At 37.2% G+C, this 27,656-nt stretch overlaps 1 pseudogene; it reads right to left on the reverse strand.

The window, feature by feature from the left end:
- Positions 1–8,289: 8,289 nt before the first annotated feature.
- The window catches only part of LOC149144760 (NAC domain-containing protein 75 pseudogene), a 72,053-nt pseudogene continuing 52,686 nt past the window's right edge, over positions 8,290–27,656 (reverse strand).

Here is a 27,656-nt window from a genome sequence, read left to right on the forward strand (position 1 = left end):
AAGGACCCATGAGGAGGCTCAGGAAGAAGTGATAGTAGGTGAGAGAGGTCAGAGGTTGGAAAGCAGAACTCCAATAGGACCCTACAAGCCCAAGGCTATTATTAAACCACAGGTGGTCCTTAGTGATCTGGCTCTGTAGGAGCACAGAGATCACATAGCTACCTATACAGTCATATGTAAGTTCACGGGCATCTAGCCCATGAAGAAAGTGCTATACACTTGGATAAGAAACACCTGTAAACCGAAAGGAGATATAACTGTATATCTGGGTTCCAAGGGTTTCTTCACTGTGGTTTTCAAGAACTTGGAGGATAAAGACAGAATATTCGAAGGAGGACCCTACTTCTTTACTACCGTAGGTCTCTACATGTGACCTTGGATGATGAAATCTATGTTGGAGCGAGAAACGTTCACTTTGGTCCCAATATGGATTAGACTATAATCCTTACCTTTAGATTACTGGTTGTCATAATCCTTAAAAGCTATAGGCAATAAGAGGAGGAGCTAATTATGTAAACTAAAAGGGGCAATGGGGGAAGCTAGCATTTGAGACAGGGGGTGATATCAGCAGACTGGTAAACATGGAGGGACAAGGACGAGGGAGCTCCACTCCCTCCTACAGTAACGTGGTCTTGAACAAAGGTAGAGGGACAAGTCAGAGCAAGAAGAAAAGCACCATGTAGAAAGAGGCAAGAATCCCTGAGACACAAGCGCCGGAAGGTAGCGGACCCCAGGGAGAAGGACCCATGAGGAGGCTTGGGAAGAAGCAATAGCAGGTGACAGAGGTCAAAGGTTGGAAAGCAGACCTCCAACAAGACCCTGCAAGCCTAAGGCTATTATTAAACCACAGGTGGTCCTTAGTGATCCAGCTTTGTAGGAGCACAGAGATAACATGGCTACCTATGCAGTCATATGTAAGTTCATGGGCATTTGGCCCATGAAGAAAGTGCTATACACTTGGATAAGAAACACCTATAAACCGAAAGGAGATATAACTATATATCTGGGTTCGAAGGGTTTCTTCACTGTGGTTTTCAAGAACTTGGAGGATAAAGACAGAATATTCGAAGGAGGACCCTACTTCTTTACTTCCGCAGGTCTCTACATGTGACCTTGGATGATGAAATTTGTGTCAGAGAGAGAAACGTTCACTTTGGTCCCAATATGGATTAGACTATATTCCTTACCTTTAGATTACTGGCTGCCGGAATCCTTAAAAGCTATAGGCAATAAACTAGGACATTTTATAAAAATATCAGAGGCTACTCTGCATGGTAAATACACATCTTTCATGTGCATATGCGTTGAAATGGACTTATCAGGAGCACTCCCGGATGAGGTCATCCTAGAAGTTTATGATGAGGAATGGGTTCAAGCAGTCAACTATGAACACATCCCATTTATATGCCGCAAATTTCATGAACATGGACATCTCTTTAGAGAATGCCCACTCAACAAAAGAGAGAATAATCTGAAAGGCAACATTGGTAAAGACCCTAAAGGTTACACCAAAGTGGCAGGCAAGGGGAAAGGAGGGGGGAAGAAGCACCAAAAGAAACCCAGTGAGAAAAACCTACCAAGTCACAATAGTTTTGAGATTCTAGAAGAGGAGGGGCAAGAAAATGAAAAGAGTAGAGATATGGAGAATACCTCAAAAGAAATGGAAAGAGAAGATAACATGGATATAATATAGGATGACAAAGAAAGGAAGGAGGACCAACTAAACAGCATAGAACTTGGAGAAGACCAGGATATGACCCCTAGTGAAGTAGGAATAGAAGATCAAGACCTACAGGAGATCCTTCAAAGGGAGAACATGGAACTTGAGTAGTTTCTAGAACAGGGCACTAACAAAGGGATTGACTCTCTGCCTCAAGAGAAGTTTGACAAAGTGCAACAGCTCTACCTCAGTAGATCCCAAAAAAGGGCTGTTGGAGTCAAACAGAACTATGATAGCCAGGAGAATAAGGGGGTCAAATAGATGGAGATCACACCAGGAAACTCCACCAAAAATCCAGGCAAAAAAAGAGGAAGAATAAGACAGAACGATCTCCTATCAGAATGTGGGAAACTCTTGATTAATTCAGGTAATATGAAAGATCTTGCCAGTTACTCTTTTACAAACACCTCATTATGAAGCTCACAACCTGGAATATTAGGGGGCTAGGCAAGAAAAGAAAGAAAAGAAATCTTAATAATAGAATAAAAGAAGAGAAACTAGATATGCTTTTCATACAGGAAACCAGATGCTCAATAGAAAAGATCAGGGACCTCCACTACAAATGGCCCAACAAATATGAGTACCTAGAGGTCAAAGCCAACAACACAGCGGGGGGAATTCTTACCCTCTGGAATCCTCAAAAAATTGAGATCACAGATGCAGAAGCATCCAAAAATCATCTCTCTATTATAATCCAACCTCTAGGGGACAAAGATTGTTACTTGACTACAAATGTCTATGGTCCTCAACTGCTTGAGGATAAACTAAGACTACTCACCTCACTAGAGGAACTAAGAGGAAGACATCCAAGCATCCCCTGGATTTTGGGGGGGGACTTCAATATGATCAAATCACTTTCAGAAAAAAAAAAAGGGGGAAGCAGAATGTTGGGGCGAGACTCACTCACATTCCAGAACTTCTTAGATAATATTAGACTGGTAAACATGGAGACAATAAATGGCATCTTCACTTGGAATAACAAGAGAGGGGGAATAGCCCAAGTTGCTTCGAAATTAGATCGCTTCATAGTTTCGAAGGATCTCCTTCTATCAGATCACTCCATGACCTTATGGATTCTTCCTTTTGGGGGTTCGGATCACTGTCCTGTTCGGTTGGATTCTTCTTTCATCGAAACACCAAGAAACAGACCTTTCAGGTTTGAAAATTCCTGGCTCACTCATCCAAACTTCTCCAATAACATTAGAAAGTGGTGGGTGGAAGACATGCCCACTCAAGGCACAAAAATGTTCATCCTGCATTAGTGCCTTAAACATATCAAATAAAGGCTCAAAGAATGGAATCAAAATGAGTTTGGAAAAATTTTCGAAGCCAAGAGAGAAGTGGAAATTAAATTACAAGAAATCAATAAAAATTCTCATCAAGGAAGGATTCACAGAGGAGACGAAGGTATTGGCGGACTCTCTACAGCAGGATTGGGACAATAGATGTCAGCAGGAGGAGATCTTCTGGAAACAAAAATCTAGAGTAAAGTGGATTAAAGAAGGGGAGAGAAACACCAGATTCTTCCATAAATCTACTATGAAACACAGGGCACATAACAGAATCACGAAGCTACTGGATACTCAAGGGAAGGAGTTAAAGACTCACAAGGAAATGGAATCGGTGCTGCTTCAACATTTCAAAAGTATAGCAATGGAAACCTTGGCAGATAGATCACACTCCATTAAGTACTTCACTAAGAATATTCCCAAGTTGGTGACCAGGGAAGACAACTACAATCTCAATAGGCCAGTAACGGAGGAAGAGGTCAACGAAGTGATCAAAGAGATGCACAACGGGAAAGCTCCAGGACCGGATGGTTTCAATGTAGATTTCTTCAAAACTTGCTGGGAAATAGTCAAACATGACATTCTTGATGTGGTAGAGGACTCAAGAACATCCAGAAAAGTTCTCAGAGTCATTAATGAATATTTTATAGCTTTAATCCCTAAACAAGAAAATGTAATGACTCTTGAAAAATTTAGACCAATAGCTCTTTGCAATGTCATGTACAAAATCATTTCCAAAGTTATAGCTAATAGACTCAAACCTCTACTACCATCGCTAGTTTCAGAGGAGCAGACTAGGTATGTGGAAGGCAGACAAATACTCAACAACATCATCCAAGCACATGAAGTGGTCCATTCCCTCAAGACCTATAAGCAAGCAGGAATGATAATATAGCTGGACATAGTGAAGGCCTATGATAAACTTAGCTGGAAATATATAAAGGAAATCCTTAAAGCTTATGGCTTTGACTTCAACTGGATAAAGTGGGTCATGGCACTGGTCACCATAGCAAGTTTCTCTAATCTTCTCAACGGATCTTCTTCCAACACTTTTAGGCCTTCACGAGGCCTTAGGAAATGCGATCCTCTCTCCCCATTCCTTTTCATTCTCATGATGAAAGGATTGGGCAGAACGATCAATATAGCCAAGAAGGAAGGAAGAATCACGGGGCTAACATTGACTTAGAATAGGGAGCCATTGACGCATCAACAATTTGTGGATGACACAATGCTGCAAGGCACACCCACTGTCAAGGAAGCCAAAGCCTTTAAGAAAATCCTGAATGACTTTGCCCATGTTGTAGGCACAGAGGTAAGCATTTCAAAATCCAAAGTTTTCTTTTTTGATATGAACATTACAATATAAAGACATCTCTCCAGAATTCCTGGTTTGCAACGAGAGAATCTTCCCTCTAAATATCTGGATATGCCTCTCACTAAAAAATCTCTGAGTAAGGCAGTACGGGAGGTAGTTACAAATAAACTTAAGGACAAGGTCAACAACTAGACTAATAGATCCTTGAATTTAGCAGTAATACTAGTTCTTACAAACGTGGTACTTCAAACCATTCCAATCTACATGTTCTCTACCCTTCCAGTCCCTAAAGGAGTTTTACAGTAGATCAGGAACATTCAAAGAAACTTTCTTTGGGGAAATGGGGGAGAGAAAATGAAATGGACCCTGGTAGCGTGGGATAAACTCTGCAAACCCAAAACCCATGGTGCTTTAGGTCTCCATGACCCGGACACCTTGGTAAGGTCTTGGGGGCCAAACTTTGGTGGAGATGGCTAAAAGAGTCCAATAGTCCTTGGACCAAGTTATGGAAACAAAAGTATGCAATAAATTGATAGGAAAAGGACCACATTCGTATGTCGGGGCACATCAAGGGTTCTCCTATTTGGAACAAGGCATGGGAGAATACAACCTTAATTTAGAATCACAATTTCTAGGAGATCAGAAATGGGAATCTGGCCTGGTTTTGTGAGGATAACTGGCAGTAGGAACAAAATCTATGCAGAGATAGTCTAGATATCATAAAAAATGACACCCTTAATAAGGGTCTCAAGAGGGTAAGTGAATTTTGGGACTATTCTAGAGGGGAAGGGGAATGGAGATTATGGAGAGTACCATCTTATAGTGCAGAAACCCCTTTGAGAACTCAAGAAAAAATTCTTGAAGAGATCTTAGAAAAGAGACATATTCTAACCTCAACTTTGAATGATATTCTTAGATGGGGTAGAAATAACGAAGGTACTTTCAACCTCAAAGCAGCCAAAAGAATAATCATGGGATTTGACTATTCAAGTGCTGACAAGACTTGGGAGAACATATGGAGCAATCCTCACTGGATGAAAATCAAAATGTTCATATGGCTAGTTGTACTCAAAAAAATTCTAACCTGGGAAAATCTCAGAAAAAGAGGTTTTGTTGGGCCTTCTAAGTGTCACTTATGTGGTCTATAGGAGGAGACCACAGATCACCTTCTCAACATGTGTGATTTCACCTCCTCCATCTGGAACAAGGTAGCCTCTATCTTCAACCAAACAGATAGAAATGAAAATGACATTATGGAAACTTTAAAAATTTGGAGGAAATATTTCTCAGAAAATGAAACAGTCAATGTGGCTTGGACACTGATCCCAGGCTTCTTGATATGGGATGTGTGGAAAGAATGCAACAATAGAATATTCAAAAATAAATCAAGCTCAACACAAGGTATTGTGGCTCAGATTCTTAATCAGCTCAGAGAAACAGTTAAGGTCTTTATGAAGCAACCTCCTGGGAAACCCCCTGTTCAAAGAGACATCCTCATCCTGGAATAGCTGGGTCTTCAGGCTTATGATACAACAGATAACAATAAGAAAGCAAGGCAAAGAACTGAAAACAAAGCCTTCTGGCAACCTCCCCCTCATGGCTTCATGAAACTAAACATTGATGGAGCTTCAAAAGGGAACCTAGGGGATGTTGGTTACGGAGGTGCCATCAAAAATGTAGAGGGAAATATCCAAGTTATCTTTCATAGTCATTTGGGGAGGGCCACCAACAATATGGTGGAACTCATGGCCATTGAGCAAGGCTTAGAGATCCTAACATATTACAATCTACCCAATACAATTATAGAGGCAGACTCAGAATTAATGATTAACTCAGTTAAAAGAATAAGCATTGGCTCAGCACCAGATAAAGTTTCAAGGAACTAGAGACTATTGCAAGTGTTTCATAGAGTTCAATCTCACCTTAGAACACTTAAAACTCTGAGCTTTGTTCATGTGCGAAGAGAGGCCAACAGGTTGGTAGATAGATTAGCCAATGAAGGAGTGATCTACACACAAGAAAACAATTGCCTAGTTTGGGAGATTGTCCAGTCTAGACAGCTCCGCGAGGATTGTATTACTTTGGCACGTGAAGATAGGGAGCATCACCAAAACTCCAAAGGAAATGAGTTAACAGAAATCTCAGATGGTGAAAGTTAAAGGCACAAATGACAGACAGACTAAGTTATGGGCCTTAAACAGGATAAGAAGATAGAGGATTGGCAGGCAGAGGAGAAAGAGAGGAGAACCAAAAAATGGATCCAGGGCTTCTTCTTAAAGCAGGGCGGTTTGGCAGCCATTAAGAGAGTTATCGGAAGCTTGAAGGTGCTGGAAGCGGTTTCACCAGAAAACCTCCGATGCCACAAATGGATCTACAAGTGGCCCTCGACAGGTTGAGAATACTGCCTTCATCGGCTTGGTACACCTTGTGCATCTCTTCATCGTGAGATTAGGTTTTTCCATCGGATCAGGTGGCAGGAGATCTAGGGCTCTGAATGGTAGCACTTGTTGGCGGTGGGACCGCTGCAGTTTTACTACAGTAGCCCTGGTTTTTGGGTGGCTCTATTTACTTAAGCGGTTTTTAAGAAATGCATGCGATGCCATTGATCATGCAACACGTGGCTCCAGACACAAAGGAAATACTACCTTCATCATGCGAGTAACGGTCGTGCATGTAGTCCACGCGATATTCTTCACAGTTTTCGGATCGGGAGGTAGCAGATCGAGGGCTGAGGTTGAAAGAGCTAGTTGGTGGTTGGACAAAGATGCTGTGGCCATAGTTTCCCGCGTTTTTAAGCATCAAATCAACCACAACCGGACTTTCGGTAAAGTCAATTATTAAGTGACAAATAGTTCCAAGATCGATGTGCATCTTGGGCAGTTGATTCCCATCAATTCCGTGAACTTCAATGGTCGGAGATCGGCGGCTCAGATTTGCAGATATATCTGTACTTCTAAGGGTGACACTCCTAAGCTTTGGGGTTTGTAAAGTGAATGCGCATGTGACTTTTTCTCTCATGTATATTATGTAACTGTTTTGTTGATTTAGTTGATTAGAAGATCTGATTCTTGCTTGGGCAAGAAAAAAAAAATATCATATATCATAATATTAAAATTATTTAGTATTACTTCATATCGATAACAATAGAGTATATAAAAATACATTTCTTATTAAATTTCTTGAATTCTCAACTAATTATTAGATACCTTTTGTAGACATCTAAATTAATTATTCTATTTTTTTTAATTCAATTATATAATTTTTATATTTTAAAATTATATAAAAAAAATAAAAAAATTTAAAACTTTGAAATATACTTAATTTAAAGCTCATTAAAAATATAATTTAAAAAAATATTAAAACCATAATGTTTTGAATACATCACCTTTCACAGATTAACTTTTCATAAAAATTCTTTTCAGCATATTTTGACGAGATAAATAACATTATCACTAACGTTTGTAGCATTTTGACCAGATCAATTATATTATGAGTTACCTTTTAGTATATTTTCTTCCATGCTAATCCATCTATCATCTTAGTGGTCACTATAATCACATATGTAATTGAGTTAAAAAATGGTTAAATTTTGGGTAAACATATAAAATCTTGCTTTTGCTAGAGAACATCAAATCTTAAATCTTTTGCAGTGTATCAAAAGGTCCAGAATCCTTGGGGTGAAAGAAAAAACCACTCCCAAGATTTAAGTAAATCTTAAGGCTTTTCTCAGTTACAAAAGTCTTTTTCCCATGAAAGACTAAACATTCCATTTTTTTACTCACATGAAGATCAAATTAAGGAAATGGTATTATTATGTAAGATTTTGGAATTGCTTTCTACCAAAAACAACTACTTTGAGTGTTGTTTCTGGTTTTTAGGGTTAAGTTACTCAGAAATGATTTCTTGATTGGACTAGAGATAAATCACAGGAACTGTGGGTGAATTTCATTTGTTGTTCCAAGTGACTATAGGCACATCCTGGAAGTGGAACTAAGAGTTTTTTCAGTTGGGAATCTCCCTAAAACTTGAGTTGCTTCAGTGACATTGGCTCTGACATCTGTAACTTTTTCCCAATTGCATTGCCTTGGCTATGTCTAGTAGAAAATCTTGGATACCATGAGCTTCCCTTCCTTCTCTTCTTCATATGAACCAAAATGATATTGATGCATCACCTAATTTGTTTTTTGGGGTTTCTTGTGCTTCCCAAAGTTTTTGTATAGAACTAAAATTTTCTTGCAGCCCTTCCACTTGTAATAAACCAACACTAGTCTCGTTTTACCAGTCTTATGTCATGTGGTTTTGCCTTCGCTACTCTCATCATGGGTTGTCTGTATCTTTCTACTTTTTCTCGTGCCTATTGTGTATGCTTTTGAAGGTTGATGGAAAAAACACCTTATTGTGCCATCACTAGATATTCCTTTAATGAAAATATAATCTCAGAGTCTGGGTAGGAATAACATGTAATAACAATGCAAAATAATTGAACAAGAGGACTAACTGGCAATTTAACCAAGAATAATAGGGAATAATGTAGTTGTAGACAACTAAATGTATAATACTATCAATCAGCATGCTTATTAAAGGAATTTATCATACTTATTAGATTATTTAAAAAAGGTTGTAGTCTATTTGTTCTACTTTTTGAAGATATTTCAGGTATATTTTTTTGTCTAATTTGTTTAGAATCTAGTATGAATTTCTTGGAATGACAAGTTTGAGTTGTAAACTCTCCACAATACTATCGCTCCAAATGTTTTTCATTGTGTTCAATCCATATATATAGTCAAAAACCCATTTTAAACAACAGAAATTAAGATTTGGCCAAAAAAACCGAGATAATTGTTGTTCAAACCTTTATGTGGTTGGTTTTGTCAAAATTCTACATTGGAGATTGATGCATAGTGTGCATTTCCTTTTCAACCAAACTCATCATTATAACACCTAGTTTGTAACTCTAAATGGCTACTCTAAAGAGGTATAGTGTGGATCAATGTCTGATACAAAATTCTAACAAATTAGATAACTATCTTTAAGAACAATAGACACTTGGAAGTTTTTCTTTTGAGAAAAATACACACCGAAACGTTTTTTTGAATGTGAATATAAAATCCCATCTTCCCCTCCAATTGTATGAATGGACTCATCAATTAAAGGATGAGGGGTGAAATTATCAAAGACAACGTTTCCTTGTAGATGTTCTATCAGCTTCTTATCTGTAAGGAAAAACTTTATTCCACAAGGTATCTAAGGCCAATGTTGAAGATCTTTTATCAAGAAAACATCTCGTTATGAGCACAATCATATAATTTTTGGGGTAAAAATTGTATGATATCCTCTATTATTTTGAAGAGAGCTAAAATAACAGTTAAGATTGTTAGTTATGAAGGTATAAAGAGTTAAATCAATTTGATTTCACTTAATATTATTAAGCATTTCATTAATTATAATGAATAGAATAGAGCATTAAATTTATTAAGAGTTTGCAAAATTTTCATCCATATAGGAAAACATCATCCCTGGAATTCTATTTGATAGGTTTTCCATAAAGGAAAAATATGTAGTCGAAAAGAGTTTACAAGAATGCCATCCACCAATAATAAAAATCATCCCTTGGATTTTCAATGAGTTTACAAGAATTCAACTCACTAGTACTCAGGAGCATCCCTTGGATTTTCAATGAGTTTACATGAATACCATTCACCAATACTCAAAAGCATCCTTGGATTTTCATGGTAAGTTTTCCATGGAGGAAAGAAAATGAGTTGAAAAGGGTGCAATTTTTCCACACCAATAGTGAGCCAACCACAGACATGAAAGAGTTGGAGTATGCAAATCTAATTTTTTAAAAACCTACAATAGTAAACCCAACACAGTCATTATGTTGGAGTATGCAAGTCCAACTTCTGAAATGGTCAAAGTTGAATGCCATATGTGAAAAATATAATTTTTTCTGCAGATGGAGGATTTCCTCTTTGAAAACATCTTTGATTTCTATAAATTTCATATCTTGACAATACACAATATTCTTAGTTTCTAGGTTTGAAATATTATAACATTTATACTTTCTTTATATCCACTAAAGATACACTTTTTAACTTTATTATCCAACTTACCCCTATTCTCCTTTGCAATGTATACATAAGCATCATAGCTAAATACTCTCAAATTTTTGAGTTTCTTACGAATCTATACCAAATGTAGATTCTTTTCATCCAACACACATCAAGGTGATCTATTTACCATGCAACATGCAATACCCACTTCCTTTGACCAAAATTCCTATTGTAACCTACAACACCTAGCATGTTCCTCACTTTTTCCATCAATGGCATGTTCATCCTTTGTGAAACCCCATTCTATTCAAGTATGCATGGTGTAGTCTTTTGCCTTTCCATATTCAAATACTTACAAAATTCATCAAACTCATTCCCTTAAAATTCACCACTATTATTTATCCTCGACGCCTTAATTTTATTCTCTGTCTAATTTTCCATAAGATCCTTAAACTCTTTAAATATATCAAAGAGTTTATATTTCCTCCTAAGGAAAGAAATCCATTTATTCCTTGAGAGGTATCATGTACATGAGACATGGTACATATATTTACCTATTGATGAAACTGGTATAGGTTCAAACAAATCATTGTGCACCAACTATAATATACCCTCTGTTGTCATAACACCAAATGAGAAATATAAATATAAATATAAATATAAATTAGGAATATAAATATAAAGATAAATTAGGTATTCCTTCAACCATACCTTTATTGTGTAGTACTTGAAGTGCCTTTTGTCAAATATGTCGTGATTTTTATGTCAGAACATAGTTTATCCTTTAGATACTTAGGGATTTTTTTCCCTCTTCAGCTCCACTCATAAGAAAAATGAAATTGTTGCACTTACCATTAGTAGAAAATTATAGTAGCTTATAAAGAGTTTGAATCCAAACTCTCCTCATCAATACCATTTCTCCTCATACTATCCTATAGGTTGTTTCAAGGAAAACTATTGTTGATTCGAACAGCTAGTCCCACTAACATGGGTAGTTATCTTAGAAACAAACAATGAAAGCCTTTCGAGAGTTCCTTTAAGTGTGATAGATTAGAGAGAAGAAAAGAAGACCAGCCTGGATCTCTCGCTTGGATCCTTGCTTGATTTCTCTCTCCCTTGATATAATTTGCCACTCCTCTCCTATTTGTCCCACTTCAAAGAGTACCTGTAGAGTCAAACCAACAGAAAACCATCAAAGCATCTCCATCTAAAACATCATAAAGAATGTGGAATCAGAAACACATTAACCATACAATTGCATTCATAAACAATAAGATTCATAAACGCATGATTATATGGAGGAAAACTCAAAGAACTTTATTAATAGTGAAAGAGAGGATTACAACCTAGCTATCTGATCCAGCATCATCCTCCCAATGTAGAAGCCCTCTTCACCTCATGAATAAGAAAATCACCCAACAATGCAATGTTTCTTCTCACAGATAAACCAACAGTACTTCCTTACAAAATACAAAATTCCAGCCTCCAGATCTCTCAGATGAGGGATCCATTTATAGATGTCTGGCAAGGGTGTGAGTCAGCTCTGGGTTTTTTATTAGTTTCATTCCACTGATAGTTATTGGTTCCACTTGGAGATTTCATTTATCTCTTACTCATCCCTGGGCGAATTCAGAGAAGCAAGTGTCACAGGAGAAGTTTTTCGAAGATTCCATGATCATCCACTTAGCAAACTGTCTCTGCCATTTGTCTATTCTCGCTCATCACACCCCACAAAAGGCCATTTCAGTATGCATCACACCTGGTTAGTGTGGCAACTAGTATACATCACACCTTGACCATGGAGCAGTCAGTATGGTCCAATTTTGGCCAGTTCTGAGTAGTTTTTTTTGGTGGAACTTCTGGGAAATGATGTAATCAGTTGACCATGATCCTTTAGGGTATGAAACAACATTTTTAGGGACTAAAGAGCCCTTTTTTTATGGACATATGAGTTTGGGGTTGCAGTGCCCAAATATGTCTATAACAGCGACCCCCTAAAGCATGAGGTCATAAATCTTCTGATGTCGGGTGAAATGCTTTATCATGAGGATCCGAGGTATTCGAACTGGAAGGTGAGCTATATAAGATACAATACAATACATCATCATCATATTATTTTCATGATCTAGTTGAGGCAGGCATTCCCATGCTTAGCTTTATAAATTCATTTTCATGTACATAGGACAAACAATCGTCTGTTGTTGCAGACTGGTGATTCTTCGCATGAAGAGTCATCTTCTTTTGCTTAGATGACTATCGGTGTAGATTCTATGCACATTTGATGTCTTTATGTTCCTGAATATATCGTAGCCTAGATGGATGAAACTAGATTCAGGGTCTTTAAAACTCGTTCAATCTTCGCCCAATGTACAAGTCGATCCATGTGAAATGATGTTCTGAAGTTGAACATGGAAAGACATCGATTGATTACTAGCCAATGATGTAAGCTATTAACAGACGCGAGAGGAGTCACCGATAATGATGATGACCCTCAAGGTACTATAGTACAATTCATTTGGTGTGAATATATGAGCCGATTTCGAACACCACGCAAAATCTTTCGGTCGAAGGTCATTGATGAAAACCTATCACCGGAAGTGAGAAAACTACCATTGAGGCATGCAAGCTTCAAAGTACTGAAAGGGTTGTTTCTAAGTCATTTTCTCAGATAATGATATGATGTCAACAAGAAGTGACCTATCATAGGAAGGCCTTGATGTGTCCCATGTCTACGATGCAAAACAGAGAAAATGATTCTTCTGGATGTGAAAACAATCTGATGATATAAGGTTCAGGAATGGCGATCATGAAAAGGGAAGGGTGGAGGTATTGCAGTGGATGAGGCATTTGCTGGATGGTGAATTCTCTAAATGACTTCTCTTGAACATATTGGCGACACTGATATGGACTGGTAGCATTAACCCCATGGATGGTACAGAGGACCAATGGTGATAGTGAATGGAAAAACCCAACCCAACTCAATCATGGTGATGGAGTGAAAGTGTCATGTTCAAAAGCGACTTGCTACCAATAAAATTCTTCAAATTTTCTTCCATTTTTCCCCAATCATTGTTGACCAATACCTCTTTATTTTTGTCAAGCTTAAGGAGGATAACATATGCGTGGTCTATAATTTTCCCTTCAAGCAAACCTGTTGCTCTATTTCTAATGAGCCTAACGTTAGTGAGACTCATTCTTGTCTGGGTGGAAAAGTTTGTTGCTATTGTTTTATCGAGTTTAAAAACAAAGATAACTCAGTCCTTTTCATGTTTAGAGAGTTTGAAAAGGGATGAAAAGGAAACCCTAGCCATTCATTTTCGTGGCATAACCCCTTAAGTCTGAAAAAGTATAAAATAATATGAAAGGGATGACTTTTCAATGGTTTTAATGAGCCGAAAAAGACAAGCACTTGATCTTTTTGTTTAATAATCCCTCATGTCCAAAAAGATTAAAATATATGGGAGGGATGGCGTTCCCCTTACTTTAACGAGCTGGAAAGGCCAATGGCTCAACAATCTTTTTATATTTAATGAGTGTAAAAAGAGTTTAAAAGGGACTCGTTTTTTAGGAACGAGTGGTATTTTCGGGTAGCAACCAGTTCCAAGTAAGTTTGGAACTTCTCAAAACACAACAATGTGAAGAGGGCGGCAATCAAAATCACTCATTGCAGCTATTCCTCAAGAGGGTAAACAATCAAGTGGAAGCATATGATCGGCCAAAATAATGGAGGTGACGGTAGGAACACAACCAAGGTTCAAAAAACTGATGGCGGGGCAATCACAAAGGTTATTTACTGAAGGTGGATTCATTTTTTAATGAGCTTGAACCAAGAGAAACTATGCTCATAGGTGGGCTTATCTTTTAACGATCTTGAACCTTGCAGAAACATTGCTCATAGGCAGGTTTATTTTTTAATGAGCTTGAACCTTGCGGAAACACTGCTCATTGGTAGGTTTATTTTTTAACGAGCTTGAACCTTACAGAAACATTTCTGATTTTCCTTTTTATGTAAGCTAGGAACAACCAAACTATAAATCTAAAAAGCTAAAAATGCTAGAAAGCTAAAAAATGAAATTGGTTGCTTTTTCTTGTATAAAAAGGTTTGCATGCCCCTAGCATAAAAAAATTCTTCAGTAACCATATGGAAACTTACTATGGTTAAGCAAGATGATTTTCTATCAATACTTAGACAAAACACTTCCTGCACTTTGTCTGCCAAATAGACAAAGCTGAAAGGTCACTTGAACCGATCACATAACTTATAGGGAAACTTATCCCTACAGCTGGGTTTGTCCGCAAAGTAGACAAGGGTGCATGCCCTCCTAAGCTTCGTTACATTCACCAAACTACTTGTGGTAATTAGGTTGATGGAATGAAGGTTCCTTTACGAGATCAAGTGAAAGACTCAACTTGGAACTTTGCTCAGCCTTGTTTCATTTTTTAACGAGCCTGACACAAGACAAGGAATTCTGCTCAGATGCTTGGTTTCATTTTTTAACAAGGTTGACACCAGTCAACGAACTATCCTCTGGCGACCTATGATCACAACTCATAAGGTGTCATGAAGGAAAGATCTAGTTCCAATGCCCCCAGTACAAAATGTAAAACATCACCTAATTGAGTCATGTCAATCAGACTATCAGAATGGTCAGAGTCCTTCTTAATCTTTAATGATGTAAAAGATATCATATGACAGGTTTCCACTGTGGCCACTTCTGCCAGATTACTTGGAGGCAGGAGGGTAAAAGTACACATTAAGGATGAGTCTTTTAGGAGGCCTACTCCGACATTTTGAAGTGATTAAGAAATTCCATGGATCAATGGAATGCTTCTGGTAACTTGTGAACTGTTGGGGAGGAAGGTCAGTTGGTCAATGATTGTAATTCCGCCTTCAAAGGGGAATGTAATATTTCTAAAATATGTTGACACAACAGTAGCCATAGCATAAATCCAAGGCCTGCCCAGTAGGATATTGTAGTCAAGGTTTCCTTCAATGACCCTGGCTTCAATTTCTACTGTCTTGCCTCTCAGTTTGACCTGAAAGATACTTACGACGTGTATGTTCTTCCATCGAATGCTTTTAATGTCGTTGATGATTGTGACAAGGGTGGTGAGCCTGAAATTTTCTAGCAACTCATTGACATAATATAAGTAGATGGCCCCTCATCAATGATTGTTCGATGAATAGTTTTGTTGAGGGATTTCACCTGTATGAGGAAAGTGAGCTAAGCTGATAACTGAGTTTCATATCCTTTATGATTAAAGACCACTAGATTGGAGTCCGTTGGATCAATCCCACCTATCGTTGATAACAAAGCCTACTTTTGGGAAGGGAAACTCTACAGTACTTCAAGTGCCGACATAGCGGATGGCGATTGGGCCAGATCCTCCACCATATTATAACTCTGTGCTACTCGAGCACAAGGATTAAATGTCGATTTATGTACTACTCCGTTAGGCAATTTTATTGTTAATTCAGGAATGATTGGTGGAACAACTTCTGGTGAAGTTGTTGTCGAATTACTGGGTTGATCTGTAGCATTGCTGTTCGACGACTGTGGATTCCCATAATCTTTACTCATTGTCGATATCAAAGCATCATTTTGTTGTTTCGAGATGGATATCATAAGCACTTGGGATGGGGAAGCATGATCAATAGCAACCAGGTTTGTTTTTGGGCTCAGAAACGGATTAGTCAACACCGCTGGGGTATTTGATGTTCTTAAAAATTTCATAACCTTAGCTTCATGTGGACAATATTTCATGAAATGCTCATCATCGCATATGTAACATGGATAACGAGGTTTCTTTTGCCCTGTAGGGTTTTCAGAATGTTTTTCAGGAGGTGAATTTTCCTGTTTCTTCTTATTATTTTTCCCTTTCTTTTTGCCCACTGGCTGCTTTGGATTTTTTCCCTTGTCAGGTGACATGGCATTAATCTCCGAGGCAAGATGTTCTTCATCTGCTTTTTGACTAGAAACTACACGGGATTTTTTAGATGTAGCCTTTGTGGTTTTCGTGCTTGTGGCACTGATCATGCCATCACCGACATGAGAGTCCTTATTTGATTTAGGAGGGGGAGGAATGGAAAACTCTGGTCTAGGAGTGTTAGGAATTTTGTCGTAGAGCATGGCAAACTGAGTATATATCAAGTCTAAATATTGTGCACGAGCAATGACTTGCTCTTCAGTGACAACTCCTCCCTTAGCCACATCCTCTGTAATAGAGGCTAATAATAACTTTATAAACCATTCAGCTAAAAGTTGATCAGGAACATAAGTCTTTACCATTTGACAATGATGGCGCCACTCATGAATATAATTAGATATGTGAGTGGTTGTCGTTTGTTTAAAGTTGGTAAGGAGTTCCATCCATATTTCGTACCTTATGGGTAACTGAAAATGGGTTAAAAAGGTAGTGGCAAGGGTGTTGAAGTTATCAAACAAAGATCTAGACAATTCAATATACCATTTTTCTACCGGACTAGTTGGCGTTCGTTGAAAAAGGTAAATCCTAATCGAATCATCATTCAAGGTGTTGGATGAGCACCACAAATGGAATGTCATTACATGATTTGGTGGATCTTCACCTAGATTTCCATTGAATTTAGGAATATCAGAGGGAAGTTTATGAGGAATCGTTGGCCACCAAGGGGCGTAAGAAATTGGATCATTCATCAGCCGGTTTAGATCTGGTAATTCTAGAGTTGCTACAAAAGGAAACTATTGATTCAAGTTAGGCGACGCATACCCAGGATAAGAAGGAATCGCCTGAGCAGTAGGTCTTTGCATACCAGCATAATGTATCTGATGCTGGTAACTTTGATAAGGTTGATGGGCATAACCATTGTAGTATGGTTTTTGATAACCGTTTTGGAAATGTAGTTGCCCATTACTTACAAAGCCTTGTTGCTCAGGTTGTTGGTATGATTGTTGGAATTGCGGTTGTTGATATCGCACCAGCCATGGTTGTTGGACCATTTGCTGTTGTCCAATATTGGATGATTGACCAAGATGCAGAGTGATAGTACCTGTTTGAGCCTGAGTTGTTCCAGGTAAGGAAGCACTAACCTGAGGTTGTGATTGAATCGCGGAGATGAGAGGCTGTTGTATTGCAACTTGAGAGACTTGAGGTTGACATACAACAGGTAGCACTTGTACTTGCGATGCAGTCACAATAGTAGGTGTAGTAGGAATATTCAACACAGGTTGGATTGGTTGCATTGAATATACAACCCTTGGTTTTTGAGGCAGTAATGGTACCCAACCTCTGGATGTAATTCCAGTTTGACCTGAATCTTGTTGTAAACTCCCACATGGTTGTTCTCCAAGAGGGAACAATGACAAGGCATACTGCCCCCCATATGGTGGAAATCTAGTGCTTAAAGGGTCGATTGGCCTTTGAAGACATATTGGATCAACTTGTTGAGTTTCAATATAAGAAATACCAGATTAGATTCTGGATGAATGAATAGGAATAGACCATCTCATTGAAACAGCCCCTGAGTGGACTGCGGCTTGTTGTTGATAACTAGTTGGGACAGATGGTATACCAGCAAACATTGTAGGAATGGCAGCAAGAATTTTTGTCGTAGTTGTGTCAGTTGACACAGTCCTAGATGTTAATGGTTGCTCAGACATATTTAGTCTATCCAAAAGATTTCCTAGCAATTTGACAAGAACTTGCGATGAAGTATGATTAAAAGAGCTAACTTCTATAGTAGACGGATATAAGTGGATCCGAGTTCCAAAATGCACTGGAGTACTGGGTGGAAGATCCTCTACTATCTCTTCTATGGAAATCAATCCAGGTGGAAGAGGTAGACCGTCAGGTCCATAAAATATTTCTAGAGCCAAAGAAAGTGTAGCTTCCGCAGTAACAGATACTGGAGGGGTGACACCTTCTAAATTTTGGAACTCAACTTCCAAATGTTCAAGCAAGTGAACTTTAGTTTCTGGATCAGTCCTAGATGGAGTTGCTTCACGAATAGAGGTGTCTACCGTTACACTAGGATCAGTTCTAATGTCCTTTTGTAACTGCAGAACTTTTTCTATAAAGGTAGGTGTACCAGAGATAATTGGAGTAACTGTAGTCTCTAACGATGTTGAAACACAAGTTTCAAATAAATCAGGTGAATTGGACTCAGTTAAATGAGACCGTTTTGCCTGGGATGGTTTCATCTCCAATGTCAGAGATGGTTGACTCGCTAGTCTCCTCTAATGACAAGGTTGTGATTGACTTTCTTCCATGATTGTAGATTACTTTATCAACTCAAAATTAAAGGGGAAAAAGGTATTCTGATTTAAAGGAATTTTAAGACACGTTGACATAACTTGCTTTTTCAATTTTTACGAGTCGATAAAAAGCTAAAGGTGACTCTAGTCACCTTAGATTTTTAATGAGCCTGAAGTGACAAGTGCTCAAATGGACCTTTTCGTTTAAGGAGTCGAAAAGGAATGAAAGTGACTACTCTAGAAATCTAGATAGAGGGATTACCAAACCAATTGCAAAACTCCAAAACACACCTTTGTGGTAAATGATAGAGAAACTACCAAGGACTTATGTATGGTAGTCAATCTTCCCGGATGTTGTGTTTAGTGCATTGTGATCGATAGGGTGGCAGACATGGCTTCCTAAGGATAAATGATATCAACCTATTGTGCTCTCCCAATATATACTCGACGGTATGGGGAGCACAAGTCCGTACTGGCACTTATCGTATCAAATAGGAGGAATCACCCAACCTTCGACGAAAGTGATAGTTACCAGGTTTTACGATGCCGGAAACGTATCTAGCCTAGACTTCTATATGTTTTGCATTAGGTTCCAAAGAATTTTTATGTTCATTGAGATTTATTTTAGAGTTGATCTTGCTTAGAAGTTTGTCTTTCAAGGTTCACCGCATGACGTAGATGTAAAATTCCTAAATATGCAATCTAAAATGATAAACAGTTGTTTATTTTCTTTTAACAATGAAAATCCTAGCTACAAAGGAAAGAAGATTATGATTTTTTTCTTTCAGCAGAGAGCGTAGAGAACACACTAAATGTACTTTCCTAAATAAAATTTCGCATGCAGTGAAAATGCAAATGTACATGCATGTATTTGTTTTCTGCTTCCTTAATGTGTGAATGCCAAAAAGGAAAGCTAAGTACAGATCTGAACTATTTTCTTTTAAAGAAACATTTCTAACAATTTCTTTTCAAAATGAAAGGAAGACTAAGACGATGCTTTTCGATTTCGAATTGAAAACTGTTTTCGACACTTTAAATGCTAATTATTCAAATCAAGTACAATTATAAAACTACAATCAACTATCTAGAAGAGGAAGACTTTACGACACTCTTCTTTTGATTCAAAATGACAATTACGACACTTGCATCAAAAATGACATTTCGATTAAGCTACTTTCAACAAAGGAAGACTATAAATGATTCACAAATACACAAAAACATTTACAATTCCTAACTAATGGAGGCTGAAAAATGTGAAGGAAGAAGGTTTCAACAAGAAGATACTAATCATGAACAGCAAAACTACTGAATAGAGCTAAAAACAAGGAGAAAAACCAACTCTCGGAGAGAAAAACAGTATCACTCAATCATCGCACCTGCAACACAGGGAAACAGGGATGCATCTCACCTGCAACACACGGGAGGTGTGATGCATACAGGTTGCCTAATTATAGACAGTGCGATGGACTAGGAAGTGAAACTGAGCTTGGTTTTTGCTCAGAATTTGGAGCTAAGTTCAGTGTTTTAGGTTGAATTATGATGGACAGTAAAAACAAAGTATAGGGGTAAGATATTATGAGTTTCTGAGCTACCACAAGGGCACTTAGAATGCTTGTAAGTCAGATGTTTAGTTCATAAACCAACCTGGAGATTCACTAAAGCAGCATTCATCTACTTTGTAATTGCATAGCAAAGGTATTTCGAAGGCTAGCTAGCTAACTTCAGGCTCCGTCTACAGTTTATAAAGCAAACAATAAACAAACAAAACAAACTATCTATCAGGTAAAACTAGTGTCGATTCGAACTGCTAGTCCCACTAAGATGGGTAGCTATCTTAGAAACAAACAACGAAATCATTTCGAGAGTTCCTTTAAGTGTGATAGATTAAGGGAAGAAAAGAATACCATCCTGGATCTCTCGCTTGGATCCTTGTTTGATTTCTCTCTCCCTTGATAGAATTTTCCACTCCTCTCCTACTTGTCCCACTTCAAAGAGTACTTGTAGTGTCAAAGTAATAGAAAACCATGAAAGCATCTCCATCTAAAACATCATAAACAATGAGGAATCCGAAAGACATTGACCATACAATTGCATTCATAAACAATAAGATTCATAAACACATGATTATATGGAGAAAAACTCAAAGAACTTCATTAATAGTGAAAGAGAGGATTACAACCCAGCTGTCTGATACAACATCATCCTCCCAGTGTAGAAGCCCTCTTCACCTCATGAATAAGCAAATCACCCAACAATGCAATGTTTCTTCTCACAGATAAAACAACAGCACTTCCTTACATACAAAATTCCAACCTCCAAATCTCTTAGATGAGGGATCCATTTATAAATGTCTTGCAATGGTGTGAGTCAGCTCCGGTATTTTGATTAGTGTCATTCCACTGATAGTTCTTGGTTCCACTTGGAGATTTCATTGATCTCTTACTGATCCCTGGGCAAATACAAAGAGTCAAGTGTCACAAGAGAAGTTTCTGGAAGATTCCATGATCATCTACTTAGAAAATTATCTCTGCCATTTGTCTATTCTCACTCATCACACCCCATAGAAGGCCATTTTAGTATGCATCGCGCCTGGCTAGTGTGGCAGCCAGTATGCATTGCACCTTGACCATGGAGCAATCAGTATGGTAGAGTTTTGGCCAATTCTAAGTAGTTTTCAGGTGGAACTTATGGGAAATGATGTAATCAGTTGAACATGATCCATTAGGGTATGAAACAACACTTTTAGTTACTAAAGCGCCCTTAGTTTATTGACATACGAGTTTGGGGTTGCAATGCCGAAATATGTCTATAACACATGTTTCCTTTCTAAACATTTTTTTTACATCTACATTGCTCATTTTTCTTATAAAAATCAAACCTTTACCCAATATTTGGATGTATAGTACATCAAGTAGTGTTCTAATCATTCGATCCATGAGCTTCAACTTGAATTTTCATCATCCTATGGTTTTGGTTGTTGATTCATCTCCTAGGAAAACATCAATACCATCATATCTTTCATACTCACAAAACCACTCCCTATGAGGAGTTGTATGAAAATATGCACCTAAATAAAGCAACCACAACTCATTGTATACATGCGTGCTTGAAGAATCCCCCCCTTTGTTTGAAGCAGTTTTTGCTTCTATAGAAAGAGTATCATAAAATACCTACCTTTTCTCAACACTTTTGGATTTATAATGTTTGTTGTAATGCTTGTATTTCTAATTATTTAGTATTACTTTACCAATTATCCTAGAGAGTTAGCTCTTCCTCTAGATTTAGATTTCCCACTTAGTGAATCATTTTTATTTCTCTCTTGGGAGCATCCTCATATAATAAGTCATTTTTCATTTTTACTTTCCTTGTGTTTTTTTGTCTTGTCTCCTCTGATAATAAGGATGAGACTATTTCATCAAAACTTGAAGTACTTTCATTACTTCCTATGATAGTAATCAAACTATGTTGGAAATAATGAGGGGGGGGGTGAATCAAAATTTCATTCAATTGTTAGATTATGTGAGTTAATATATTTTCACAAATTACAACAAAACACAAGACATAGAATAAAAATTAATTTTTATTAATAGAAATAATGAAAATTTTAGGCTAAAACAAATACAAAAAAATTATGAATTCTTCAAGGCTCCAACCTTGAATGAGGACTCTTTCGATAGTCTGAATTGGCCTTATCAATATTTGGGGGAAACCACCCGGCTGGGGCCCCAATTAGACGCTTTTCTGTTTAGAATAGTGGCTCTCCATGGAATTATGGGACCAGTGTCCCTTAACTAAAATGTGGAGATGAATGGTGGTGATAATGTATTTATTAGGAAAACCAATATATTCCAATAACTTACTTACAAATTACTATAGCTTATTATAATACGTGAATAAGTCGAAAACATATGTTCTAGAAAAATGTAGTAACAAGCACAATAATGTAGATCATTATGCAATTACGATATTGTTTCGATCAAAGAAAAATAATTTAGTTAAACAATTAATTAAATTAATTTGATTGAAGCATCATATGATAAAAAGTTTTTTGTTCACAATATAACATAAATTTCAACCAAACATGCCAATAGTGATCATGAAATACTGACTAGCATACACATATGTGAACATTTTCATAAAACAATTCCTTTCAAAGAAAAGACACATAAACATTGCATAATAGTACCTAATAAAATGTAGATTTTCTCATACTGGAATTGCAAGTGGTTCATATTATATTAAGAAAAACTTAAAATACAATAGAGCAATTTTAAGGCCTTTATTTTCAAAATTTAGATTCCCTTCTCCATCTTGGATAGCTAATTTATAGTCTTAATACAAAAAAGGATTAAAACAAAATTTTCTAACAATATTTCAATAGAAACAATCATAAAAGACTAATGAGAAAATGGTTGTAACAACCTTGAAACTTAGGATGAAGATTTTCCAATAGTGTGTTTCTATAATCTGTAGATATACAACAGACTGGTGAGCTCCACAATCGACTAGGCTTGATCCTTATCTGAGTTGTAAAAATAGTAGTCTTCAGTGGTGACAACACCTGAGTAGTAACATTGGATAGGTATCGGAGAACTAAACATTGGTTTCGAGGCTTAACCATAAATTGCCAATGATGCTCAAGGTCAGTTTTAGACAACTGATAAATCATTCCAACCACTTTTTTACTATGTTCCAACCAAGATTTTGATAATGTCTTGGCTTCTCGCAATGAATCTCCAGAGCAGTTAGATATAAGATTGGATTTTAATAACATATCATTGACTTCTCCATTGATAGAACTGGAAAGATCTTGGACTTCATTCAATGAAGATTCAACCTATTTCTTTCTGATTTCCTACTCTTGGAAAATTATTATCTTTTGAGTTTTATCAATTTTAGGTAGACTTGTAGTTCTACCTTCCTCACTTTCTTGTCAAGTTAGAAAATTATTCAGTTGTGTTGGCATTATGATACATGTGTTGTCCTTGATGAAAACTCCTTCAGATGAAAGTTCACAGTGCAACAGGTTAACAACAAAGGATTACAAATCAGACTCTAGAGATTGAAGAAAGAGATTAGTTTAGGAAGTATACATTGGTTCACTTTGTCCAAGAAGCGTATACACACGGGTTAACAGAAAAAAAGGAATGTATATGTATACACGCACTTTCATAGAAGGAAAAGCGTGTATGGGATGGAAAACCAAGGTTTTGGTCTGATGTATTTAGTCCAAGGTATTTTGGTCCAAGGTATTGATCTGTTAGGTCCCTATACTACTAATTTAACCCCTTATTGTTATTAGTATATCCCCCTTATCATATTGTTTTTCCCATGTAGTCCCCATATTTTTATTATTGTGCCCCATTGAAGCCCACTATTATTATTATTGTGCCCTTGCATTATTATTGTTATGTCAGCTCTGATTATATTATGATCCCTTAGACTCATATATATAGAAAGGAAGTACTTTCATTTGTAACATTCAAGAATTTTTCATTTGTGTAATGTAAAGGAGGTTCCCCCCTCGAAGAGGCTAGATTCTAAGGCGTTGATCTATCTTTTCTATTTTTTTGTGAGTTGGTTTCATAACATTTGGTATCAGAGCATTAGATTCTAGGGTTTTGCTGCTCTAAAAAGGTCATCGTTGTTACAGGGAAAAGTGTCTACACAGAATTGCTTATCCCACTAAGGTGTGGTAGCTACCTTAGAAACAAACAAAGTAAAGCTACTTTCGTTTTTCCTTTATGAAATATAGATGAGAGAAGAACAAAGAAGACCAACCTCTGTCTTGCGCTAATCTCCTAATTCAATTCCTCTCTCTCTTGATAGTATTTCGCTACTTGCCCCCTTGTACACCCAGCTTCACAGAGTACCTGTAAGATCACAGTAGCATGACACTATACAAGAACATGGATCTATAATCATAAACAATCTAGGATCAGATGTAAATTGACCATACAAATGCATAAAACATAAATGACACAAGAGTATGGAGGAAAACTTGAATAGCTTTTATTGATAAACAAGAAAGATCCAAGGGAGTTACAACCAGTTGTTCTAAACCAGCATCATCCTCTCAGCAAGTAAGCCCTTCCTCACCTCATACAAAGTTTAAATCACCCAACATTATGATGTTGTCTCAAGAAACCAACAACAATTCCTTACAATATGCAAAATTCCAGCCTTTGGATCTCTGGGATGAGGGATCCATATATAGATATCTGTAAGGGAGATGAGTCAGCTTGTGATTTGATTAGTGTCTTCTCTCTGATAGTTCTTGTTTCCACTTGGAGATTGATGATATCTTACTCATCCTTGGTCGAATTCAGAGAGGCAAGTGTCACAGGAGAAGTTTCTGGAAGATTCCATGCCTCTCCACCTTGCGGAATGACACTGCCATTTGTCACTTCTCGCCCATCGCACCCCATAGAAGGGCTTTCTGAAATGAAACGCACCCACACAGTGTATTTAGGTGAGATGCAACGCACTTTGCCTATGGAGCAACTGAAATGATCCTGTTTTGACCAGTTCTGAGCAGTTTTTCATGGAGAACTTCTGGGAGAAGTTGTAATCAGTTGACTTTGTTCCTTTAGGGGTTAGAACAACACTTTTAGGGACTTAGGAGCCCTTGGTTTATGGACATTTCATGCTTGGGGTTGCAGTGCACAAAAATGTCTATAACAATCGTGGCATTTTTTCTATAACTTTTTGTCTGCGACATTTCAGAAGAAAAAAAAAACCCATTTGATAAGACATCTTTTTGAAACTCGACTCCAAATTTCAAAGCTTTTTGCGTTATATTTTCGGAGATATGATTTGAGGAAGTAAGGGTTTTTGGAAGCTCCAAAATTTCATCTAAAGTAGGTCATCGTGGAATTTTCGCTATAATGTTTTGGCTATGAATTTTCAGATGCTAAAGCACCAACCCATTTGAGAAGAAATCTGGCTGAACCATGGGTCCAAATTTCAGATCTTGGCTCGCTATAGTTTCAGACATATGATCTGAGGAAGTTAGGGTTTGTGCAGACTCCTGAATTACATCCTAAATAGGTTGCCTTGTGAAAATCATCATAAATTTCTCTCTAAGCATCAGATTTAAATTTCGTCAGAAGTTACAGAAAGAGGACAGACTGTATTTGGTTGGCTATACATTTTAGAATCTACAATTGAAACCCTGACACGTGGAACATCGTACAAGTTCACTCTATTGAACTAGTCTATAATTAGGTCATCACAAGAGATTGGGAATAAATCTTTCTTCGGGAATCCAACTGTGATAAGACCTATGGAGTTACACAGAGGACATAGAAGACTATTACAGGTTACAATTTTAGGACTTAAATATCAGAAATTATAAAGTTTCATTCGCTTCAAGATCAAGCTCCTAAGATCAAGAAAAAGAGAGATGAGGAAGTTTGATGGCAAGGATCCGGTAAATTGGATACTACAGATGTAGAAATATTTTGATCTATGTGGTGTACCACTATTACAAAAGGTACGTATTGCATCTAATTATTTAGAACCGGATCAATTTTTATGGTATAAAGGGCTTTCTTCTTGTAAACCACTTGTTACATGGTCAATTTTCACGGAGGAAATGATAGCACATTATGAGGCTACAAAGCGAAACACCTTCTTTAGCCAATTGATAAATCTCAAACAAAAATGTTCAATGGCAGAGTACATTAAGGACTTTCAAAAATTGAATATAAGGGAAAATGATAATCCATAGAAGCAGAGGATTGATATCTCCATATGGACCTTAAATGATAACATTCAACATGAGGTTCATCTTTGGGAACCTGATTCATTGGAGAAGGAATTCAGGTTGGCAAGAAAATTGGAAAGAAAAATTATGACAACAAGTAATTCTACCCCTCACAACTATAAAGATAGAAACATTTTTTCTCCTAGCCTTCCACAACCTACAAGGTTGACACCACACAATTGGAAGAAAAAGGAGCAAAAGGACTTTGTTACAATTGTGATAACAAATACATTAAAGGTCATAAGTGTGCTAAGAAGAAATTATTTTACATTGATTATGAAGAGGAGGAAGAAAAGGATCAAGAAATATCAAAAGAAGAGGATATACACCAGGAACCAACCCTAGTGAAAGAAGAAATGAATCCCACCATATCTTGTAAAGAATTGGAAAGAATTACAACTCCTCAAACTCTCAAGATAGAAGGACATATCAAGAAGAAAAAGGTTCAAGAGGTGAAAGATCACATCGAGAAAGAAGAAATGAATCTGACCATATCTTGTAATGCATTGGCCAAAATTACCACTCCTCAAGCTATCAAGATAGAAGGACATATCAAATAGAAAAATGTTCAAGAAGTGAAAGATCACATCGAGCATCAAGAAATGAATCTGACGATATCTTGTAATGCATTGGAAGAAATTTCCGCTCCTTAAACTCTTAAGATAGAAGGACATATCAAGAAGAAAAATAGTCAATCAGTGAAAAATCACATCGAGCATCAACAACAAGTTCTCCAAAATTTAAAGGATAACACCACTTGGTGCAGAATTGAATGAAACAACAAGTAGATCAACATCACAGTGAAAGAAGTTTTGATGTAGGAGATTGAGTATTTTTAAGGCTACATCTCAAGCAAGCTATTTATGAGAAGGAAATGTTGGCAATACTACATGCACTTAAGAAATGGCGACCTTACCTAATTGGAAGACACTTCAAGGTAAAAATGGATCATGATAGTCTTAAATACGTTTTAGAACAAAGATTATATTTAGAAGAACATAAAAAATGGGTCACAAATATGTTGGGTTATGACTATGAAATCATCTACAAAAAAGGAAAACAAAATAGTGTTGCATATGCATTCTCAAGAAAGGATGAGGACGTGGAAGAATTTTTTTGTTCTATACCTATTATCCAACCAGATTGGATAAACAAACCAAGGGATGAGTGGAAGAAGGACGAAGAAGTGTGACCAGTAATTCAAAAGTTGCAGAAGATCCCAGTTCAAATAAGATTTCCACAACTTGACGAGGAAGGAAAAATCATATTGGAACTTG

Source organism: Pinus tabuliformis, chromosome X (assembly GCF_031772625.1).
Source record: "Pinus tabuliformis cultivar Carrire ecotype Pingquan chromosome X, CPIR1, whole genome shotgun sequence".
NCBI lineage: Eukaryota > Viridiplantae > Streptophyta > Pinopsida > Pinales > Pinaceae > Pinus > Pinus tabuliformis.